The 21936-nt window shown below is 46.9% G+C and overlaps 1 long non-coding RNA gene across 7 annotated transcripts in view; it reads right to left on the reverse strand.

Moving 5' to 3' along the window:
- Positions 1–21936, reverse strand: part of LOC126522746 (uncharacterized) — a 785183-nt gene that overhangs the window by 101699 nt on the left and 661548 nt on the right. For 2 of the 7 annotated variants that reach the window (XR_011895179.1, XR_011895176.1), the window contains exon 7: positions 13411–13488. The exons of the other annotated variants lie outside the window; for them this stretch is intronic. This is a non-coding gene — a long non-coding RNA (uncharacterized lncRNA). The remainder of the gene's footprint in view (positions 1–13410; positions 13489–21936) is intronic. 7 annotated transcript variants of the gene reach the window in all.

The raw sequence follows: 21936 nt of genomic DNA on the forward strand, positions 1-21936 counted from the left end.
TAAATAGATAAAAGAAACTAACACGAACGGTATAGCTACGGATCGAGGGAACGAAGGCAAGTGACAAAGAGAGCGATAAAGAATCGAGGCGGCTTTCCTTTGCCCCTTTTTTTTTTAAATTGGGACCTTCTTCTTCATTGGGATTTCAGCGGGGCGGGGTCGCGGTACAGCGTTCCTCGGGCGTTCTGCTCCGACGAGAAGGGCGCCGCCTTAATAAAGACAAACTGGCGGTACACGGCCGCAGAACACAAGGCGGCCAATCGAAAACGAAAAGTGAACAAAGAAATATTGAGAGACACTATTTAACGAAAACAGAATAATAAAGTGACGAGAGATAACGCGACGAAAGCGGGCAAGAAGAGACACGAGCGCGTTAGGGACGACGCGACGACTTTTCGCGACGCAATAACTTTTGCTCCCGCCCTCACCGCCCCCACACCCTTCCATCTCTCTTTCTTTCTTTGCTCTTCATTTTTATTCGATTTTCTTAAACCTTCTCCAACAACACCCACCCTATGTTTTATTTTTATCTTATTTTTTACGACGTTCAAACTCCTTCCAACGAGCAGCACAAGCCTGCCGCTATACAGGGAGCCACGTTTTTTGCTGCATTGCGGCTTTTCCGGAACGATCACGCTCAGAGGAATCGCGCCGCTGTATACTGTTGTGTCTGTCTGTACGCACTTTTCATAAAGTCGGCAGCGCGGTTCTTCACTCCGATTCTGCAGATAGAGCCGTTCGCGGAAGAGACGAGGAGGAATGGAGGAAAGGATTTTCGGCTTTCGAAATCCCGCCGCAAAACGAGTGTGTTTCGATGAGGGTTGAGAGGGCAGGCCGGGAGCTCAACAAACCCGGGGCAGAGGCGCGGGGCTGCGAAGAAGCGTCGAGAGATATATCCTGTAGAGTGGTTATGTCTCGCGAGAAGCTGTGAAGGAGAGGATATACGGTATAATGGGTTGTGAGGAGGGGGGGAGACAGAGCCGGGTTGGGGAACGCGTTATCTGTGCCGGCGCCCCTTCCTCTCGCGCTTACTTTGCTTCCTCCCTTTCCTGACGGAAATGAGATGAGCCGGCAAGCGACACGCAAAGAGAGAGAGAGACTTCTTCCGCTTGTCGCCGACATGCTGACGCTGTAACAGCAGTATACAGCTTAGGCAATTTAACCGTGGCACAAGTTTTCCTCTTGAGGACGAGTGTCTGCAAAAAAAAATATATATATAGCGCGACGTTTTAGTAGCAGTTCTGTATATGACGATCTCAACTCTTGTCTTTCAGTCTTTCGTGGTGTCGAGCGTCAGCGCAGAGCGCCGGGCTGTGTATATTCGCCTGTCGGCGTTTGCCACGGCTGCTTCTCGGTCTGTGTTTTGAAATGTCAGCGAATCTGAACCCGGCAGGCTTCAAACAGCGTGCGCGCTTAGTACGGCTTAGTTGAGCGCTCCAGTCTGGCGCATTTCTGTCTTTGGTTCTTTGTTTCTTCTGGTACAATACCGCTCAGTGCTTGAGGCAGCAATGAATGCACGCGCACATACGCCGTTGGTTATTGAGTCCCTCGAGTATGACTTAAGGCGATTCCATGCGCGCGCTTGTTCAGAGGTTGCGAAAAAGCTACAAATGTCAAGACATGCGTAGCCTATTTTTATATGCGATGTTACGGTGACTAGCAAGAAAGACAAGCGTTATATTTGCAGTGATTCTTGTTTACATAACGTGGAATACGTGTGAGTTCGTGCTCTTGCTACACATTGCAGCAAATGGTCGCAGTGGGAAAGTGTCCAAACCGACAGCGAGAGAAGGGATGTTAAGAAAGGCAGGAAGGCTAACCGCGGATAGCCCTGGTTGGCTACCGTGCATGTGGGGAAAGGGGATACGGGGATAAAATAAGAAATTTAACTTAAGGGGAGAGAAAGAAAGCAGCGGCAGCAGGCGGCGTTCTGAAAGTATATACTATCATGAAGGCCCGTAGACTTCAAGAACTTGAGTAGCGCAAATAATATAGACTTTCGCGCAGAGTTCCTTTGCGAGCTCCGAGATAGCGCTTCTTGTTCTGACAATGGACGATGGTCCCGTCTATCCAGCGATGTGCACATACACCCCCTCCCCCTCCCTCCCCCCAAATAAATAAATAAACACTTTTTATCGTATAAACTCCTGTAAATAGCGAAATAATTCAATGCATCACCTGTACATATTTTGGCAATATGAGAGAGAACACAAAATTTGTTTGAAGTTACTCGACACGTGTGGAACTGAACCTTACGTATGGATGTGGGACGACTATGTGCCTGGTTGAATGAACAATTGTAGCCTCACAACACACACACCTTTTTTTTTATTCTTTTTTTTTCGTTTTCCTCTCTGTCATCTTTCTAACCCCTATCCCCCATCCCCAGTGTAGGGTAGCAAACCGGAGACTCATATCTGGTTAACCTCCCTGCCTTTCCTCTTCATTCTCTCTCTCTCTCTCTGTAGCCTCACAAAACATTCGGCACTGAGCTTCCTGAACGCAAATTCAAGTGTTCCCCTCGTACGTAGAACTAAAGGAATACACGCCGACGACTACTTTAATTGCAAATAATGATTTGCCAAGCGAGGTGGCTGTAAACTTCTTTCCTTCAGAGAAGAGCTCATCAATGCACAGAAAAAGATTTATTAGCGCGAAGGTGCATACCGCGCACAGAACAGCGTCAGCGAAGGTTCTGAAACTCGGCTTAACTACAGTGCAGCCGCGTCCGAACACTCAGCAAGGAAGCAAGAGTGCGATTCATATCATCCCTTAAATCTTGGAGCGCTGCGGCATGTGCTAGAGTTCAACCTGTAGGACTGCCGAACGATGCTGCGCACGCCTACTCTGCTTAGGTATGTACGGATAATGTTTGGAACCCACGTGAAAACCAACAAGGTGCGGTAGCTCGCGTGAATCACGGGACTAATTGACGGAAAACTTCAAAGATCACAAAATGAACAAAAAAAGTTTACGAAGAGAAATACATGGAAAAGGAAGAGGCAACGTGTATACGGCCGTGCACGGCAGCTGAAAGTCGCGGGGTTGATGGTTTTGATACGCGAAGCGCAACTACACACACGCTGCGCCACCACCATTTTCCTCCAAAACTTCCCCTCCCTCTTACACTTGCAGTACAGCGACACGCTTCGCTCGGCACGGCACACGGCAAAGTGTGTAGCGAGGAGGGGGGTGAGCGCGCTTTGCGGCCCAAGTAAAAGCCGCTATTGGGAACGTGTCACGCAGTTTCACGTCACAATGATGGATTGCACTTTGATGGCGGGACACAAAATTTCCCGGCGGTGGCCGCTGCTCCATCTCGATCCTGTTGCTCGGCCCGTCCGCGGCAGAGCACGCAGCGTTCTTTCCTCCAGCGTTGGCGCTAATCTTTCTTTTCTCTCAGCGGACGCCGCGGCAGGCAGGCGTAACTACCCACCCGTTCTACCTCCCACGAATGAGCAGACAAGAAGCACGTAAAAAAGCACGAGGGCAAAAGCGCACCCGAGTTACAGCTGGGGAACGTGGCAAGGCGAGGGCAGGGGGGGACTGGGGGAGGGGAGTGCGCAGCCGGCTGAGGTGTCGCGAAGTTAAGGTGGGTGTGTTGCGGGTGGCATATCGACGTGGGTACAACTTTTACTGGACAGCGCATCAAAAGTGTTCGCGGTGGATCCAGCAAATCTTTCGTTCTTTCTCCGCTTCTTCATCAGCGTTTTTGCGTTGTTGTTCCCCACTGTCTGTAGAGCGCTGCCGAGCCGAGAGGCAATACCGAGCGAGCCTTGCTTGGCCACTCACGATAAACACAAACGCGCGCACTCCAGGTTGATGCCGCGGTATACCTATAGCGCTCCCAGTACGCGCGCGCACACTAACGACACACAACGCACGCACGGCTTGCCAAGGTATTACGTGCGAGGCCTGTCAAGGGAAGAAGGCGAAACAAAAGAATACAGAATCTAGGGAGCTCCACAGAAAGCCGTTCTTTCTTTTCCCCTCTTCGTTCTTAATTTTCCCCACCCAATTTGGCTGCATCGAGCGGTTGATTCAAGATGACGAGACGTCAAAAAAGTTGTCACCTCGCCCTGATATTCCCCCCCCCCCCCTCCTTCTCCTTTTCTGTTCTAGTATACGTTCATCGATATGACTAGACGGGTGTTTCTTTTTACTCTGCCCCTCGTTTGCTCTTCAGCCCCTTCATACTCGCCGTCAGGCAACGATGGACAAGCCTTGTACGGTGTCCCTCGATTCCTCTTATTCGTGGATTCTCAATGCGGCCGTCTGATCCCGACGTACTGGAGGGGACGGAGGGGTGGGGGGGGCAACTTTGTGCCCGTCCAAAATGAAGGCGAGACAGAGAGCGAAAGAAGATAGAAAACGAGGAAGAAACTTTGCTCCGCTGACTTGCGTGACGATGCCCTGTGTGCACCGAACACACAGACGCGCTCACTGACGTGCGCACGGAAGGCTATACAAAAGCACGCACACATATCCGTCGGTGGTCGCACCGCGGGAGAGCCGTGGCTGTATACGAGGCTCAACAGTCAGCGGTGATGGATGACGTCTGGAAAATCTTTCGCAGTTCTCGCCTCGGTCCCCATCCGCTTGCTTCGCCTCCATATTGCTACCAGCCTTTCGCTGCCTTCGCTACAGCGTCAGATATGCGTACAAGTCGTTCTTTTATCTTTCCTTTTTGCCAGGTCTCTGTTAGTGTTCTTGTGGCGTACTTCTAATACTGATTGAAGCCTCTTGACTGACAGGTGTAATTAGAAAATAGCAAGCGACACATTGGACACAGACGCGAGCTCCATATGTCGCGAAATTCCAATAAGCTGGATGCAAAAGTAAACTACCCCGCGAAAAATAAAATGGTCCTTATTGTGGTAGCCAACTACTGACGGGTCATAGGCCGTAGCCATGTGAGTTTACATGTGTTCTCTGTCTCACATGACACATGACTGCACCATTGTAGTTGCAAACATAATCACACGGACGGACGCACGCACGCACGCACGCACGCACGCACGCACGCACGCACGCACGCACGCACGCACGCACGCACGCACGCACGCACGCACGCACGCACGCACGCACGCACGCACGCACGCACGCGTGCTCGCGCGTACAATCACCCTCTCTCTCTCTGACACACACAAACACGCACACCTGCCTCTGAAGAATAAGGGGATGACTGAAGTCGGCTTCTCCTCATAGTCATTCGCGTCGTGGAGAAGATCGCTTTGACGGACGTATTCAAACGAAAATTAAGACACGCTTTTGAGTCTCATTGCAACTAATGTACACATATTATTGCTTGTAAAGCAAAGCTAGCCTTCCAGAAACATACTTTGGAAAGGCCACCTAGCGGCAGTTAACGTAATTCGTTGCGATGAACGCATTAGTAAGAGAACTGCCGTGAGAGGAGTGGGCATGGACAGCGTCAACAATCAGTGGTTAAAGGGACACTAAATCAAACCACTAAATCAATTTAGACGGATAAAGCGCTCTTTGAAAACTTTGTTTCGTTAACTTCTAAACAATAGGTTGGTTATTAGAAGATAAAATGAAGATCAGAGTTTCAGGTTTTGAATTTCGCGCCGAATCCCTGACGCTGGTACGTCACTGTGACGTCACGAATTTCAGAGTATCTTTTCGTATTTAGCCCGCCTTGGCTCCGTAAATGTTCCCAAAACTCTCCATGTTCAATCTTTGGCTCCTTTAGAGCAGAATGTAGCCATATTTACCGCTGAAGAAGCAAGTAGGCCCTAGATGAAGCTATCAAAATTCACGACGTCCCGACGAGCTGGTGCAGGTGCTTAAACGAGGCATCGCCACCTGTGTTTTGTTATTGCGCTTTTTCTGGCTTACTAAGCGACTTACCGTGTTAAGGGTGGTGTTTTTTGATATTGTAGAAGGGTAACTCACTGATGCAGAAGAACTCACCTTTCTCTTATAGTGTACCTTTATTATATGCCTGGCTGGAGTATCGCTCTGGAAAGAGCCTTTATGACACTTGACTCTACAGAAGTTGACGACTGAGTAACGCGTACCTTCCGTTTTCTTCTGTATAACTCGCAACAGAATGAACCAGCAAAATAGAAACCAGAACAACCGTTCCGGTTGAAATACCTTTATTCTATCGTGCAACCATACAACTTCTAGTCGAGTTTTGAAGAGCACCGAGAAAGAAACTATAGGAAGTTATTAGTCAGCAACGCATTAGGACCGGAGAACGTCAGTAAGAAAGCACAATCAGCAGTCTGATTTAGAGACTGTTTGTGTCTGACAAAAGTAATAGTCACAATACTTTTTGCCTAACAGCTCTAACGATGTTCTTTTAAATCGCGCAGTTGGCAGCAATCAGGATTCGATGCCAAGTCATTAAACCCGAACTTCCAAATCGCACCGCAATATTCGCCCCGGCTACATGCTGCGCGATGCGCCGGCTCTGTTCTTTATTATGTGAACTCTAATTCTGTTCATGGCGACGTCTTTCATTTCTTTCACGAAATTAAGAGCATCTGGCGGCGCTTATTTATAGGCCATCTTCATATTATCATGTGAATACCAGTGAACGTACCAGTGAACCAGTGTACCAGTGAATGTACCAGTGAACGTGATTGACGCACTTATATATGTATTTTTCTTTTGTAATATTTATCTTGTTTGCTTTGCTTTTTCACTTAGTAGTTTTACTCGTTTTACTTGCACAGGAGGTCCCGCCAATGGTGACTAAACCTTGGGACATCCTGTATATGCACAACTATGTATCATTCCCAATGTACGTAATAAACTTGAATTGAACGCTCCGGAAATGTTACGCCCGCAAATGTAAACTCCATGGCATACCGAGGTGAGACAGACAGCACAATAGGGGAACAAGCCAAGAAAAGAAATGATCGAACACATGCAGGCATGGCTTTCCGGAAATGTCACACATCTGAATTCGAGCCGTCAACAGCATAACAAGAAATCGCGTTTATCAAAGCCTCCAACAGCATTTACAGCAAATGCAAGAACGAACAGGGAAGACAGATTCTTTGTTTTCTACTCTGGAAGCATGTAGGAATGCTTATTAGCGTTAATCCTTTTCTTTTCTGCTATGTATGTTTGTTTAGGTCAAAAGCCGTCGTTGGCACCACTTACAGGCGTCAACAATTCCAAACTGTTGTGCATAAAAAAGAAAAGAAAGACCGTAGTGATCCAGGCTGCCAGTTCTCCTCGAAACTCCAAAGCCCCATGATGAAACGCAGAAGTTCGCAATGTTCCGAGTGCGGCTGTCGATATGAACTCAGTTCGGTGCCTTCTTAATGCCTGGTTAAAGTGAACCGAAACTTAATTTCCGTACGCTGCCGCATCTGTTGTGCAGAATGCAATACACCAGTGGTTTATTTCTCAAAGACTTCGTCATGCCGCTCTGAAGAAGTGGCATGAACACATCTGCGCCTCGGTTTCACTCGCTTGCAAAGTCGATACAGACACGGTTGTCGAAGCGCGTTCAACTCCCCGATAAAAGTGCGCGCGGTTAAAAAGTGGCGAAGCTATATCTCCCGAAAGTTTCTGGGCGCAAAATGAAGAGGAGAGATACAAGTGTAGCTGAAACGAACTAACGACGACAGAAAAAAAAGAAATATACGTGCAACAAAAAAGAAAATTGATTCAATATTCCACGGTTGGGACAAAGCCAAGACAATCCATCATTCGAGCGATCGGCCAAGGATCGCGATACCGCGATACCAGCAGAAGCGAAGAGCACTGAGAGAAAGAGGGGGCGAAAGAAAGGAGAAAGACTGGTGGGGAAACAAACTCACAGGGGAGACTGCGGAAAGGACGTCGAAGAAGCAAACAGCGGTGGAGCAGATGAGACCGGAGAGAGCCGACAAAAGAAAAAAAGAGAGAACGGCACAGTAGCGTCGTCTCGCTGAGAGAACGAACAACAAAGAAACCAGAGCGAAGCGGCACAAAATGAAGACAGAAAGAGAATCGTACGAGCCCATAACGCGGCTGCGACGAGAGTACAGCGTATACAGCAAAGGAGTGAGGAATAGAACGAAAGACGTGAAAAAATAAATGATTAAAAAGAAAGGGCGAGAGTCGAAAGGAAAAATGATGTTGGCTGTGGAAGAGGGCTGCAGATTGAGAAGGGGGAAGGGTAAAAAGAAGAGCGAGCGCTCTGGGAGCCGTACGCGTAGAGGGGCTGGCGCCGCCTTCGACGCTGCGTTACGACGTCACCATTGGTGATTTCCGGCGCCCGTAGCGCAAGCTCCGATTGGGCCGCGCCCTGGAAACCGGAAATGGGCGGAGCCTGTGCGTCGTCGTCGCTGTCGACGACCGGGACGCTGTGGGTCGCTTATATTTTTGTCCTAATACTTTTTTCTTTTTTTGGTCCGCATTCATGTTGGCCTTTTTATGAAAGAAAGAGGGGGGTGCGGTTGGAAGGCCGCCTGTTTGACGTGCGTTATCGTTCTACTTTCTTTTCTGCTGAGGTACTCGACGCCTGGGAAGAAGGTCTCACGCTCATGATGCTGCGTTAGGGACTGCGCTCAGCGAGCGTTAGACCTTTGGTCCCTTAGCAAAGTTCCTTTTGCCCCGTTCCTTCGCCCGTGTTTTTTTCTTCATTCTCGTTTTGCGATTAAAAAATATGCGCGCCTCCCCAGGCCTTCGTGCTATCCGAAATCGAAGGGAGAAAAAGACAGGCATTCTACCACAATGACGTGAGCGCTGCGCTGTGAAGTGAAAATTTTTTTTTTATTAGAGTTTATTATCTGTCTTGGTGCATTTGTTATCCCTATGCTATGCCATCGAACTATTACATGAAACACCTCCTTGTGCGAAGGTAGAGATACCCTGTCGGGTGAAGTACTTTCCTCAGAATAAGCAGTTTGTAATGCAGCTTGTAGTTGTCATAAAAAAACAACGAAAGAAGCGTTGAACGATTCGTTCCGTGATTTACGTGAGAAAATTATTAACGTATTTTACCTATATTTAAGGAAATAAATAAATGCCTAAATTTAAGGAAACCATTTGCACTACTGTGACGTGCTGTTAAAAATGTTGTGTTGTCTTATTAAGTGTGTTTCCCTGATATTTTGGATGCTTTGTTAGTTGTTGCTTGCTCCTGATGTTGTTATGTACGTTGCTTTTTTTTTCTTGGTTCAATATCATAACTACACTGCCTTGTTGAGCGGAAAAAAAAAAAATCTCTTGTAAATGTATTTCTTTTTATGTATGCTGTACCTGAATGCACACTTGTATTTTATCTCGTAGCCCCCCCCCCCCCTATGTAATACCCTCCTTCGAGGGCCTTTAGGGGTATTGTAAATAACATATAGACTGTCTTGCTCCAGCGAAAAGTTTCGGTTAATTTTCTAGGCAAGTCCGCTCGGGGCGATGTGAAAAGTGCATGAAGTAGTGACGCACCATCGCACGCCGATTATAAGTTTGAAGGAAACATGTAGGATTTTTTTTTAACATTCACTCTATAGCACAAGTCTCTTGAGCCTTAGTGACTGCAACTACCATGTAGAGTAGTAATATAAAGCGACAACAGTTTAAGAATAGGTTTTTATTATAGTTTCGGTTTCGACGTTTCTTTATTTCTATATTTTTCTTCTGTGCTAGAATGAAACGTTAGCAAAAATAGGAATACTACAAACTCTACAGCCGTGGAGCACTTTAATAAAACCATCTTTATTGGTTTTTGCAACGTAATATAATACCTACGCATCACGAACACATGTAAGCAACAAAGGTTCATCAATTATTAGAAGCAGTATTTTTTTTTACTGTGCCACCAGTTGCACTGGCCCATTGTTATGCCAGGTATCAGAATAAGAGAGATAAGAGAGAATGAGAGAGACAAATAGGGAAGAGAGAGAGAGAGAAAGCAAGGAGAGAGGTAGATACAGAGGTTAACCAAGGACGTGCCCGATTGGGTACCCTACACTAGGGGACGGGGAAGAGAAAAGAATAGATAAGAAGCAGCAAAATCAATAAGAAAAAAAAAATAAAGACGCAGTCATGCCTAAACCACTTGCAAATGAATAAGACATTTCTGTAGGAGAACAACATCTTTCTAGATGCTATTTCACTTTGAAAGCGAAATGTATCTTCAGCGACATACGCCCATCTCTTTGGCAAAACATTACGGGCGCTTGCAACATTACTCAATTGTTCAACATATTCTTAACATTGCTTACCGTATCGTACTTAACAATGTGGAAACATAATGCAAAGACATTTTTCGTTACAAACACATTCAACAACGCTGTGCGTGCTTTTGTGTGTGCATGCACATGTGCTTTTAGGCAGCTGATTTTCTTGGGCAGTAATTTTTCTTGTTTTTTGTTACCTGCTCACGTAGTTCTATTGTTTCATTATTGACTCTCGTACAATCTCGTAAACTGCAGAACACGGCGTTTTGTTGCTCTGGTTCTTTTTTTTTTCTTCGTATATACAGTTGACCACTCACGCTCGGTGGCAAAAGAAAATGCTGTTTTATTGCGGAAGTGCTCTCATAACATTCGAGGTTATCATCTTTTGCTCATTTATGTTTGGGGAGAAGTCCGCGGCAATACAGCTGTCACATTCCTAATTTAAACAATAACAAAGCTTTTTTTTTATTCACAGATTACGCTGCAAACCGAGGAAGATTGGGCTAAAGGTGTTTCGCAGCACCTGACAAAGGCCCAGCCTCCCCTCGGCAATTCAAGCAGATGCGGGTGCAGCATAGGATTTGCGAAACGTTACACACAATGTTTACAAACTCACTAAGTGCAATTCGAACATGTTCTATGTCACAGCCGTAATATTAAGAAAATACAAAAATAGCACCTAACAATCAATTGACAGAAACAATTTCCTGACGTGGCCCCCTGAAGGACATCAAAAACAATGTTAAGTTTGCGATAAAATCAATGAGGAATGTTAGACACTTCCTTTGAATTCCGCAAGAAATTAACCAAAACCTAATGATCACCTGACCCCGATGGCAAGGAACCCGCGTGCTTCCAGCGAAACAGGCCCTTCGCAAAAGCACGAGAACAACAACTTAAGAAAAACGCAGCAAGGAAAAGGATATCAATCAGTGTTGTTCACGCATAAACGTTGGATCAACGCCATCAAGAGCTTTGCGAGCCTCGGCCTTAAGCGCGGATCCACGGCGCTAAACATTGCGCGGAATTATGCACATACCCAATGAGCAGCAAAACGCCGAATGAAAGCGATAATGGCCAACAGCCCGGGAACAGTTCTCGTTTTATCGCGAGAAGCACGTGGTGCCAATTACTTTAGCGCATCGCTTTCATCGCCTTTTCTTTTCTTTTTTACTTTGAGCTGCGTAGCGCAGTGCCCCAAGTAGAAATGTAAATGAAGGCCTAGCCAAAGAGTTCCGAATAGCACGAGTGAGTATTTTTCTTTTCTGTGCGTAATACATCCGAGACGAAACGGGAATACCCTGTTTATCTACATATATTTCTTCCTCTACCTTTCACGCCAACCTTACTTATGAAAACCGTTGGGGTTGTTGCGGTCTGTCCCAGGGTTGAGTCACCGATTCGACCTACTGCCTTCCTAACCTATTCTCGTTCTCCCGTTTGCCTAATTTCGTGAGCAATCAAAGAGATAAGCTAAAATAAGGATTCCACAATAAAATTCGAGAGGAAAACATTGTCCGAGCGTATACAACGAGCAAGAATTAAAAAAAGAAGTCAGAGCATTTCTCTTTTTCCCTTTCTTTTTACGCGAAACCGTCAAATGGCCCATTGAGCGAAAGAGCCGGTGTCTGTCGTCTGTAGCCGCGAAATGGCAGGTAAATTCCCATTAGCTGCGATGCTAAGTCATGAGCGAGCCTCAACAGTGCAGAAGGGGCGAAAGGGAACACCTGATAACCTCGATATCGCGCCAGGTGTTGAGCGAGGGGAGAGGGTCATCCTCGCTCTCGGAAGCATGTGTTATCCGCGCGTTCCTTGGCCGCGCAAGCTCTCGCCTCTGCGTTTAGCTGCGCCTCGGTAAGGCGAAATCAAAACATGCCAAGCGTCTCAATGCGCTCGCTTGACCGCGAGGAGTTGATAACTCGAAGGGCCTTTCAGCGGTGTTCAATTGGACATTAATGTTTATTGCATTCACAACTTATAAGTGCTTAGGTGTCCTCGATTCTGTGATTTTTCTTTTTTGTATTCCAGACGGTCTGCGGGATCGCTGTGATTTGGTACACCTTAAAAGCTTTCTTTTTCCCCGAAGAATAGTGGTAAACCTTAAGTATTCCGAAAATTAAGCGCAACATTGAAACGCCTGCGTATGATAAGTATTGCAGCTTGCCTCATGTCCTCTGGCGTATCGCTATTAACAATGTATATTAATGCTGTAAAGTACTGCTTGGATTTTCTGTATATGGGAAAACCGCAGCAATGAAATACGCGTGTACCTTGAGACTATATGTATACGACTGTCTGTTCTTACCACTACATGTCTGATTGTTGAGTAAAAAAGTGCAATTATACGCGCATTCAATGTCTACCTTTCTTTTTTCTTTTATGAAGCAATCAGTGAACCGAGGAATTTGCTTTTGACAACAGTTTTATTTTCGCTTATTTTATATGAAATATATCTGGATTTATGGTACAAACACAGCTCGCTTAAATCTTCTACTGCACAGTTCGCTCCTGAGAAAAAGCAATACGGCCTGATTTTAATACATTTCCAACGACATAACCGGGAGAGAGTTATACGTAAAGCCAACTGTTGAAAGCTTTTCTCTTTAGGGAGGTGAATAGGCCAGGGATTTCGTTTAGTATCTTAATCGCGCATTATTCTTTGACAGGCAGATTTGGAAATAAGTTTGTCTTTTAGTCTTACTGCTATACTGCCTCCATTGAGATTCGTCGAACGGGAGTGCGGAGAACTCTTTAAGAGCATGTTCCCTCAGCTTCATGTATGAGCTATAGTCGCAAGGCAGAAAGGAATCGTATAATTCTGTTGAAGAAAATAGCCTTATTTTTAACGGCAGCACCGTCTCAAGGAGATCACGATTCTCAGCTCCCCTAAATTTCTCCAAGCAGTGAACGATACAGGGTATGATGCTTAATTCATAACCACGAGGAGAACCTAAAGTAATATTTATTTCGCTTAGAAAGGCTAATCATCAGAACGTCGAGTGACCAGGAGGTACATATGTACTGAACATGACTTGAGTGGCTTAAAGAACAAATGTTTCACGGAGGAGAGAACAGAAAATTTATTGGTGTAAGATAAATCCGATTCCAACAGACGTAACAACGCACGCACAAGAGAAGCAGCAGATAGTGCTTTATATTTTCAGCACAACTTGCCTAGAAAGCAAGAAAAAAAAAAGGATAAGTTAGAATATCAGTTGAAACGAAGATGTCTGTATAAAGTAAATGGTACAGAGACACACACCGTAATGCGAGCTCGCGAGGCCCAAAAGCTGTCTCCAGAGCACAGGCTTGTCCGAGACGTATAACCATCCAGACAAAACTGCAGGGGAAAAATGCACCTTCATATTAAAAACGCTCTCATAATAACAAAACAGGAATCGGTGTTATTATATTAAATGATTCGATAAGGAAGCGAGAAATCGCGAAACACCAACGCAAGGAAAAATTTTTCTAGTTATTGTTCAGAGAAATTATTGAGCACGAGATGTAGCTCACAGTCGATCTGCTACACGCGATGATTGAAGGTTCACAAACAACGTCCCAAATTAATTGCCACGAAGATAACCAGAGAAACCACATAAGGCGAAGAACTTAGGTTTAATTTTGACTACCTGTTTCATTTTGTTTTACGCCACACTCCATGCTTGCTTGGCACACGAACGTTCGTGCATCCGCGCTGCCATTGAAACGCAGCCGCCGCAATCGGAGCCTAATCCACGACTTTGTACTCTGAAGCTGAACGTCATAACGCTGCCCCCCCCCCTCTCTCTCTCTCTCTCTCTCCATATATATATATATATATATAGTGCTATAGTGACTGTTACTCCTTTTCTCCCGGCTATTAATTAAAAAGCATCTGGGATATCCTACTTGTCTCGATGCATTCCTCATTCTGAACACGAAACGCTCCCACGCACGATTTCGGGAGTGGGAACAAAGGGCTCCACCAAGCATATCGGTTCATCTGTCCTCTCACAGACCAGCGAACCGACTAACTATCGAGAGAGCGCGCGCGCACTGAGTGTCTCAAACTTGAGCTCTCCTCTCTTCTGTTTTGCTCTCCCAATAACGCGTTCTACACCGCAGCCCTTCCAGAGGTACCGGAAATGACGCTCACACCGGAAGAAGACGCTCACGTGCCTGCGCGAACCCCGCCGCGATTCGCAGCAGCCGAGCGTGTCGGAGTGGCGCGCTGCTGCGACACAGCGCGGCGCTGCCGTCGCCTCTCACGTGGTACCTCGAAGCCCTTTTACGTTCCTTTTGTTAAGGGACTCTCGCCAGGCACAGAGCAAACTTCCGAAAGCCGCGCGAGTCGCACCGGCGCTCCTCAGTTTGCCCGCCTGCGCACGAAATGCGAAGTTCCAATGTTTGACTTCGATGAAGTTGAGAGAATTCGAAGGCAAATACGAGAGTGCATTTTAAAGAGGCGCGACAGCGGTGGAGATTGGAGAGACGCTGGTTAGACGCGCAGGTTGTTCGAAGTGGGGAGGTAGAGGAGAGAGAGATGTGCCGTCGGCTCTTCGCAGGAACAACCAGTACGTGTTTACACGCGATTTCACGGTATGGCACATTGCGTGTGCGACGTGTAAAGTTCCCTATCACTATAGAGGTTCGTTTTTGTTTATTTTACTCCCTGAGGCAGAATAAAGCAAGAGAACGTGCGCGCTATTCACTTAGGGAAGGAAGTATACATTTTAGGTGACGCACAGAAATGCGCACCATCTCGGTGAGGTGGCGTGGACTAAAGCGCGTGGGACGCCCACTTCACATCAAAGTGCATCGCACGCCTCACCTGCACGTGTTCTATGCAGTTTGTGCACAAATCAAGCGTGAAAACGAAATTCAAAAACCCTGTTCGCCGGGAGACATATTCGCTTACAAACGAGCTGACAACGAAACAAATAAACAAAAGCTATCCGCAAGTTGCATTAAAACTGCTAGATATTCACGCTGCATACTTACTAGCAAAAAGGAGATAAAAAAGTGAAGTTATCAATTTATGTCATTATCGAATTGAGAAGAATGTAAAAACTTGCCAAACTACAACATCGAGGCTGTCATAATCGAGTGTACCTCAGCACAAAGCCCGCCACAGGGACATACAGTTGTAGGTTGGGACAGCGGTCAAATGGCGCTTATGCGTAATTCAGCGCGTATATCCATGCATGCATGATTGAACCCAAAGGATGCTACAGCGCGGTTAACTTTAGTTAACTTCAATTTGAAAACCACACTAAATGCTAACTGCTCAAAGAGAAGCGCCTAATACTTCATCTGGCACGTAATGCATATCGGGATGTTTCAGTTGTTCCAATTACTTGCTTCTTGGAAATCGTCCTTCGGTAGGCTATGGACCAGTACTAAGTGTACAGCTCCAACTTCTGTTCAAAGCAGCAAATAGATATGCCTAAATCAGTTCCAGCTGACAGAGCACTCTTTCGAAACTCCGTTTTCTTTCCTTCGGGGGAGACAGGCTGATCATTACCTAAGTGAATGGATGCGAAGTTTCTATTTAGAGTTTCGCGCTAAGCTCGCTAATTTGCCATAATGTCGGTGTAGCATCGTGAAGTATTTTCTCGTGTTTGACAAAGTTCTCTGAAATTGTTCAGTTCCACACACATTTGAATGAAATGTGATCTCTCTCTATTTTTGCCCTCGAAGCCCTTGCCAGATTTATGAGGTCCCGAGGAATAGGTACATAAATAGAAAGAGTGAAAGAAAGAAAGAAAGAAAGAAAGAAAGAAAGAAAGAGGGAAGGAGCACTCTTTATTGAAAAGCAGAGCGAATGTCCAGCGTTGATTTTCGCATAGATGCTACTCTGCAGGGAATGGAACGAAGGAGAAGAAAGGCCCAATAGAAGAAGATGGGTAGAAGAAAAAACGGGGGAAAAAAGAAAAGAAAGGTGCGTTCCTTGTGATTTTGTAGGCGGCAGAACTAGTGTACAAGGCGACGAAGGAATATCAGGATGAGGTCGCCACCCGTCCTCCATTTCTGTGCTCTTTCTTGCTTACCAAGAATCATTTGCTCCAGGTGTATAAGAAAGACCAAATTGGTGTTCCCAATACGGGAGGCTTGGCATTACTCTCCATGCGTGCCCAATGACCTGTAATACTGCACGCAAGCAAAGTTAAGAGTTAACTGAGACGCACGGAACACGATTACATTGAGAGCCGCGCAACCGCTAGGCGCTACAGCGCTCACGTAATCGCAGATGTGTCAGCACGCCCTTGCAAAGCGAATTAGCGAGATACATAGTGCGAAACAGTTTTCTTTGTTTTACGCCTTCTCTCGTTACGAACTCGGGCCCCTCGACGCGGACAGCACCGCAGTCGCGGTTGGGCGGTCGCAGGTGGTGCTTAATAGGAAGTGACACATCGGGCTTACAAATGAAGAACGTATGTTTTGTGAGCGCGATGACACCAATTATAAAAGGCGTTTAGCCCAAATTAGCCCAGGAAGAGGAGAAAAAAAAGATATCGCAAACAAGCAGATGTTTTCTTAGCCCGGCTTGAAACGGGAGTGTGACTTTATGTGCGCAACGTACTTTTCATTTCCTTTTTGTTTTTCTTATTTACTATCCAGTTTTCATGACCGGGAGCAGCTGCATCTCTCAAGAACTGTGATTCGTTCGGGTACACGTTCGTACAAATTACTCTAATGCCAACTGCGTGCGAAGATTTCTGAGGACTCCCATGGGAGCCAGTGTTTATACACTGAATAGCCTTCTTAAGTACCCTTGTCACGTCTATACAGAATGTACGAGCCCGTCGTTTCTTTTTAACAACCCGCTTGGGTAAATGAGGAAGTAATTGTATATGCAGGCACAGGGCGCCGTTGAAAAACTGCAAGCAAATTTAGTTATTCGGGTTTCCTGTTTCATCGGTTGGGAAAGACTTGTCCTGTTTGGTTGAATAAGAGAACTCCGCAGGACTTTGAAAGTTTCTGTCTTTAACTACAGCGTCATTATTACAGGCCAAAATAATTAAATAAATAAACACATCACAGTCTATCGACTTGAACATTCCTCAAACATGTCGGTTATACTGCCGTAGTTCAAACGTGCTCCGATATACGGTAGTAGAGTGGCTGCATATATTCTCTCGACGACAGCACAATTATGAAGCCGTAATCCTAAGAAATCCCAAGGCAGGCGACGCCAACAGTGCAGCTCTAATTCCTTCCAACACCAGCGACACTGCTGGACTGGCAGCGTGGCATGTCAGGCATATGAACCATAAAGCCGCGGGTTAGTGTGCCGTCCAACGCGTTCTTCGACAGCTGTTCTTCGCACTTGCGTGTTAACCAAGCGAACGCCTGGCTTATGGACAGAACCGACTGCCTCTGAGCTGGCGAACAAACCGATAAAAATCCCCCTGAATGAGTTATGCGTTCAGATTGACTCGGTGTCTTTTACCCGCGCCTGTTGTTTCTATTTTTCTCTCTCTTTTTTTATTTCTCTAGTTCACGTCGCGTAATCCCAGGCGCCGTTCTTTAGTGAACCGCCTCTTAATCCCACGAACAATAGCCGCAGGGTGTGCAGATTAGCAGCTAATCGGGGTTGGCCCCCAGCGCCCTAACCCTGATGCACAGTCCTTTCTCTCTTCTTTTTTTACGTGAGCTCGCACGACCTGTCCCATGTCCGTGCTTTCGGAACATACACGTAGGATCGTATACTATAGTATAAGCCTGCGCGCAGTCCACGGTACTCATAATTCCAACGCCGGAACACGCGAACGAAGCAGACGAACAACGAGCTAGTGCGGCTGTCACTCAACGGCGGGAGCACCCGTATACGAGCATATAAAAGCAAAGCTTGCTGCGCGCACACCGTCGGGTTTCGGGAATTATAGTTTCCCAAACTCTTCCTGCGCATTTGCATATACACCGGTCACGTGCTAGCGCGGTTCGTACCGCCATGTTCCTGAACTCGGCGTATGCGGTATACACTCGTTGTAAGTTTTCTAGTTTCTCACGTTTGTATACGTTTGCTTGCTTCATTGTTTTTCTTGTTTTTTCACAAGCACTTTCATCTCCGGCTCAATACGTTGACCGTAAATTGCTGCATGATACGAAGCGTGTCCTTTGATAAACGGACTCGGGCCGACCACGCCGCACCTCAGAGATGAGTTTAGCGGCCTGGAAACCGCGGGCAGGGGAGCGTTGCGGAGAAAGCACGTAAGCAATTAGGAGTGCGTACTTTGAGAGGCGTGTACTATCGCACTCGATATGGCAAACCACGCTCCTAGGTTGGACAGTGGCTCCGATTGGCCTTTATTCCGACGCTAAGGAAGAGGGTTCCGCTGTTCCCGTATTCTTCATCGGCCCCTGATGTCTGTTAATTTCCTACCCTCTCTCCCAGTCTTGTACGCAGAATCTTGAAATGGTCTCGCAAACACACGATAAAAAAATAGGCTGGGGTTTGTGCGAGCTTTGCACGGAAGGTGGCCACATACACAGCAATAAAGCAATTTGACAGCGACGTTTGTAATGTGATGCGGAACAGAGAAACAGCTCAGCGCACTCCCGTTAAGTCGGAACCACGAGACCTATACCGGCGCCACTGCCCAACCTGCAATATCCCGCTTGCCATGTAACGAGCGCAGTGAGAAGAGATGGACAGTTAGCGCATCCATCCCAAAAGCTTCAAGGGTACCGTACATTTCAGATTACACAGTGGCCGCCTCACACGTACAGCAGTGCGTGTTTTTTTTTTCTTTTCATAGAGCTCATGCGCCTGCCCAGAACATGTGTTAAGGTAAAACCTAGCAAGAACTGAAAATAAGAGACATCACGCTAAATCGTGTTCACTTTTCTTGCTCCATCGCTTCCGCTGCCTCAAAAATTTGACGTTTTGAATTCCTTTCCAGGGTCCTTCACTGTGGCCACATATCGAAGTCCACCGCAGACGCCAACTTTTGCAGAGCAGGGACAAACAACTTCGCAACGTCGCTTCTACATTACCGACGCAGGAACGATATTAAGGTGATAGAGCCGCTTGCCATCAATATCATTAAATAGAAGACACCTCTACCTTCAAGCGTTAACGGCGTTAACACTGCATGAGCACCGTTCTCGCGAACAGAACGACCGCGACAAGCTCGCGGTTCTTGCGTAAGCCACGCGCCCGCAGGTACCTGCTTTTGACAAGCGTGTAAACGCTAGAGGCATCTGCACCGAACCTCCTGAAGCTTTTGGGCTTCTTTACGCCCTGGTCACGCTGCCGGCGAAGGGGAAAGTAGGAGGGTGATTGGGGAGGGCGAGAGTGCCGGCGATGGCACGAGGCACTGTCGAGGGGGTCGATGCATCGTTCCGTGTTTTTTAACCGCCGCTTTTCCCCAGTTTTGCCGCCTTAATCCTCGCGGCTCTGCGACGCAAAGCCGCCATGAACGCTTAACAAAAGCAGCCGCACGCGCCCGCGCGTATACACTAAGCGCGCGCGCAACGTGCGTACACGTCATGATTGACGCCGGTTCTCAACTCGGGTCAGCTGCTTGCGAAAAGCGGAACATATTTGTGCCGCTAGAGAATAACGGGAATGCGGCCTGTATGCGAGTGGCGCGCTAAAGCGATTACAACGTTGTGCGGATCAGCGCGTGATCGTACAGTATTTGAAGGACATAATGTTCTTCCTTGTTGGAGCGTGCTGAGGATGGCGGGATGGATAAAAAGCAGCGTGGGTTGTGAAGACTCGCGTCCAGCATCCGGAAGCGTCGTTACGGGCTGTCAAAGCAAGTCGCTCGCTCATAAAAGTCCCGATTTCACTCTCTTTATTTTTGAAAAATAAAGAAGAATCACATACGCTCCCAAAATGTCAAATATTAAGATGAGTTCAATTTAAATCAGTGCATGACAACAACTTGCGGAGCAATATAGATAGGTGCTTGTCCCTTATGATAGTTGTTGACCATGGTGGGAAAAGGACTTATACGAAAGGTTTCAGAGAGAGAGTGAGATGTAATCACTTAGGCACGTACAGATATGCTCCTCCCCTTCCTTGAACGACACTGGATCAAGCCTGAGCACATAAGGACAATTGTGCAGCAGCATTGCGCCGTCAACGCAGTATGATAACAATGAGTTCTTCAGCCAAATGCTGATAAATAAAAGGCTGACACACCGATTTCATACTTGCATACCAATTTATTTGTACGGATGTATGTATGTATGTATGTATGTATGTATGTATGTATGTATGTATGTATGTATGTATGTATGTATGTATGTATGTATGTATGTATGTATGTATGTATGTATGTATGTATGTATGTATGTATGTATGTATGTATGTATGTATGTATGTATGTATGTATGTATGTATGTATGTATGTAATCTTTAAGCATCTCTCCACCTCTACAGGACAGCGTGAATGCGTGAATCTGGAAGCAGTGCTAGGTTCATGTGTGAGCCTGAACTTGCATGCACAGCAGTTTGACAAGAGCGGCCTGCTACTGCCTTGCTGTCGTGGGGCGATGACACAGCAGGAGCCATCGTCGATCGGTCGCTTGCCAGTGCGGGAGAAGACCGCGCATGAAACCGAATGCGACAGCCATTCTCCGAAACCACCCCCGCGTGTTCAAGCCGCGGCGCGCTCGGCGGGGCGGGAGTGTAGGGTGACACGCGTCTGGCCACGCAGTGCCCCTTGTCACCACGTGCGCGCCTCCCCTCACGTGACGACTATAGCCGGCGGCGCTGTCCCAAGCACTTTAACGCGTTTACCAGTTGAAGCCGGTAAATGAGCAACAGTCCCCGCCTTGGCGAGTGCGGCGCCACTGAAACAAGAGGCGGGATATTCCGACAGATCACTTTAGGTCTTGTGGCTGCTTTGAAATAACACTAAACAACATTATCTGAGGTTAGCCTGATGAAGCATTTGGAAACTACCTTCATTGATTTGGCAGGAACCAGCTGGTTAATAGACGAAGAAAGGACGTTGAAACATTCACTTTCTTTCCTTTGGTGCCGCTTCAAAGTCTCAGCACCGGTAAGTCAGTGCGACGTCATATATTTCAAAGCTTTCTTTTTCCGCCGTATTTGGACTGTTCTAGCACTTGAAAACGACTGAAGAAGACACGTCTTCAGGCCAGATACTTAGCTGGTTGAAGTGTTGTCATCTGGTGCACTCCAATATACCTGTAGCTCCGTCTCCAACAGGAGCGAATGTCAGTCGTGGTGCTTTCTCCGTTCCCTACGACTTAACGTCGTTTGGAATCTGAATCCCACGTCCACGATTCGTTCTAGCGCTTGCCACGTCTTTGCGCGCACCACTGCAGTGTAAATATTGTCGTCTGTCACGTCTCTCGCCGTGAATTTTTTCGCGAAACGGAAGCGAAATTCGCCTGGGCTTTCCGAAACCTAGCCTCGTATAGGACCATTCAGCTATAGCCCCTCGTTCTGCGTCCCAGCTCCCGCACCCTTCGCCCCCCGCCACAATTCCCCCGCTCCTTTTTCACGGCGCGCATTTTACTGCCCGTCTCCCTCGCGCGTTAGGTTTGTTCAGTTTTGCTCGGCAATATCGGCGTATCTCTCTCTCTCTCTCTCTCTCTTTCTGGCCACACATCAGGCCGACCGCGCCCATTTATAAAACCAGAGGCGACGACATGGAAGGAAAACGAAATCGCGCCCGCGAATGAAACGCGACCCACCTATTCTCTTTTTCAACCTTCCCCTTCTCGCGTTTCCATGTGTTCTTTCTTTTTCGTTGCACCCTCCCTACTTTCGACATATGTCCAATTTCATGCGACGTTGACACCGTGGACTTTCCGGTAC

This window comes from Dermacentor andersoni, chromosome 6, assembly GCF_023375885.2.
Source record: "Dermacentor andersoni chromosome 6, qqDerAnde1_hic_scaffold, whole genome shotgun sequence".
Taxonomy (NCBI): domain Eukaryota; kingdom Metazoa; phylum Arthropoda; class Arachnida; order Ixodida; family Ixodidae; genus Dermacentor; species Dermacentor andersoni.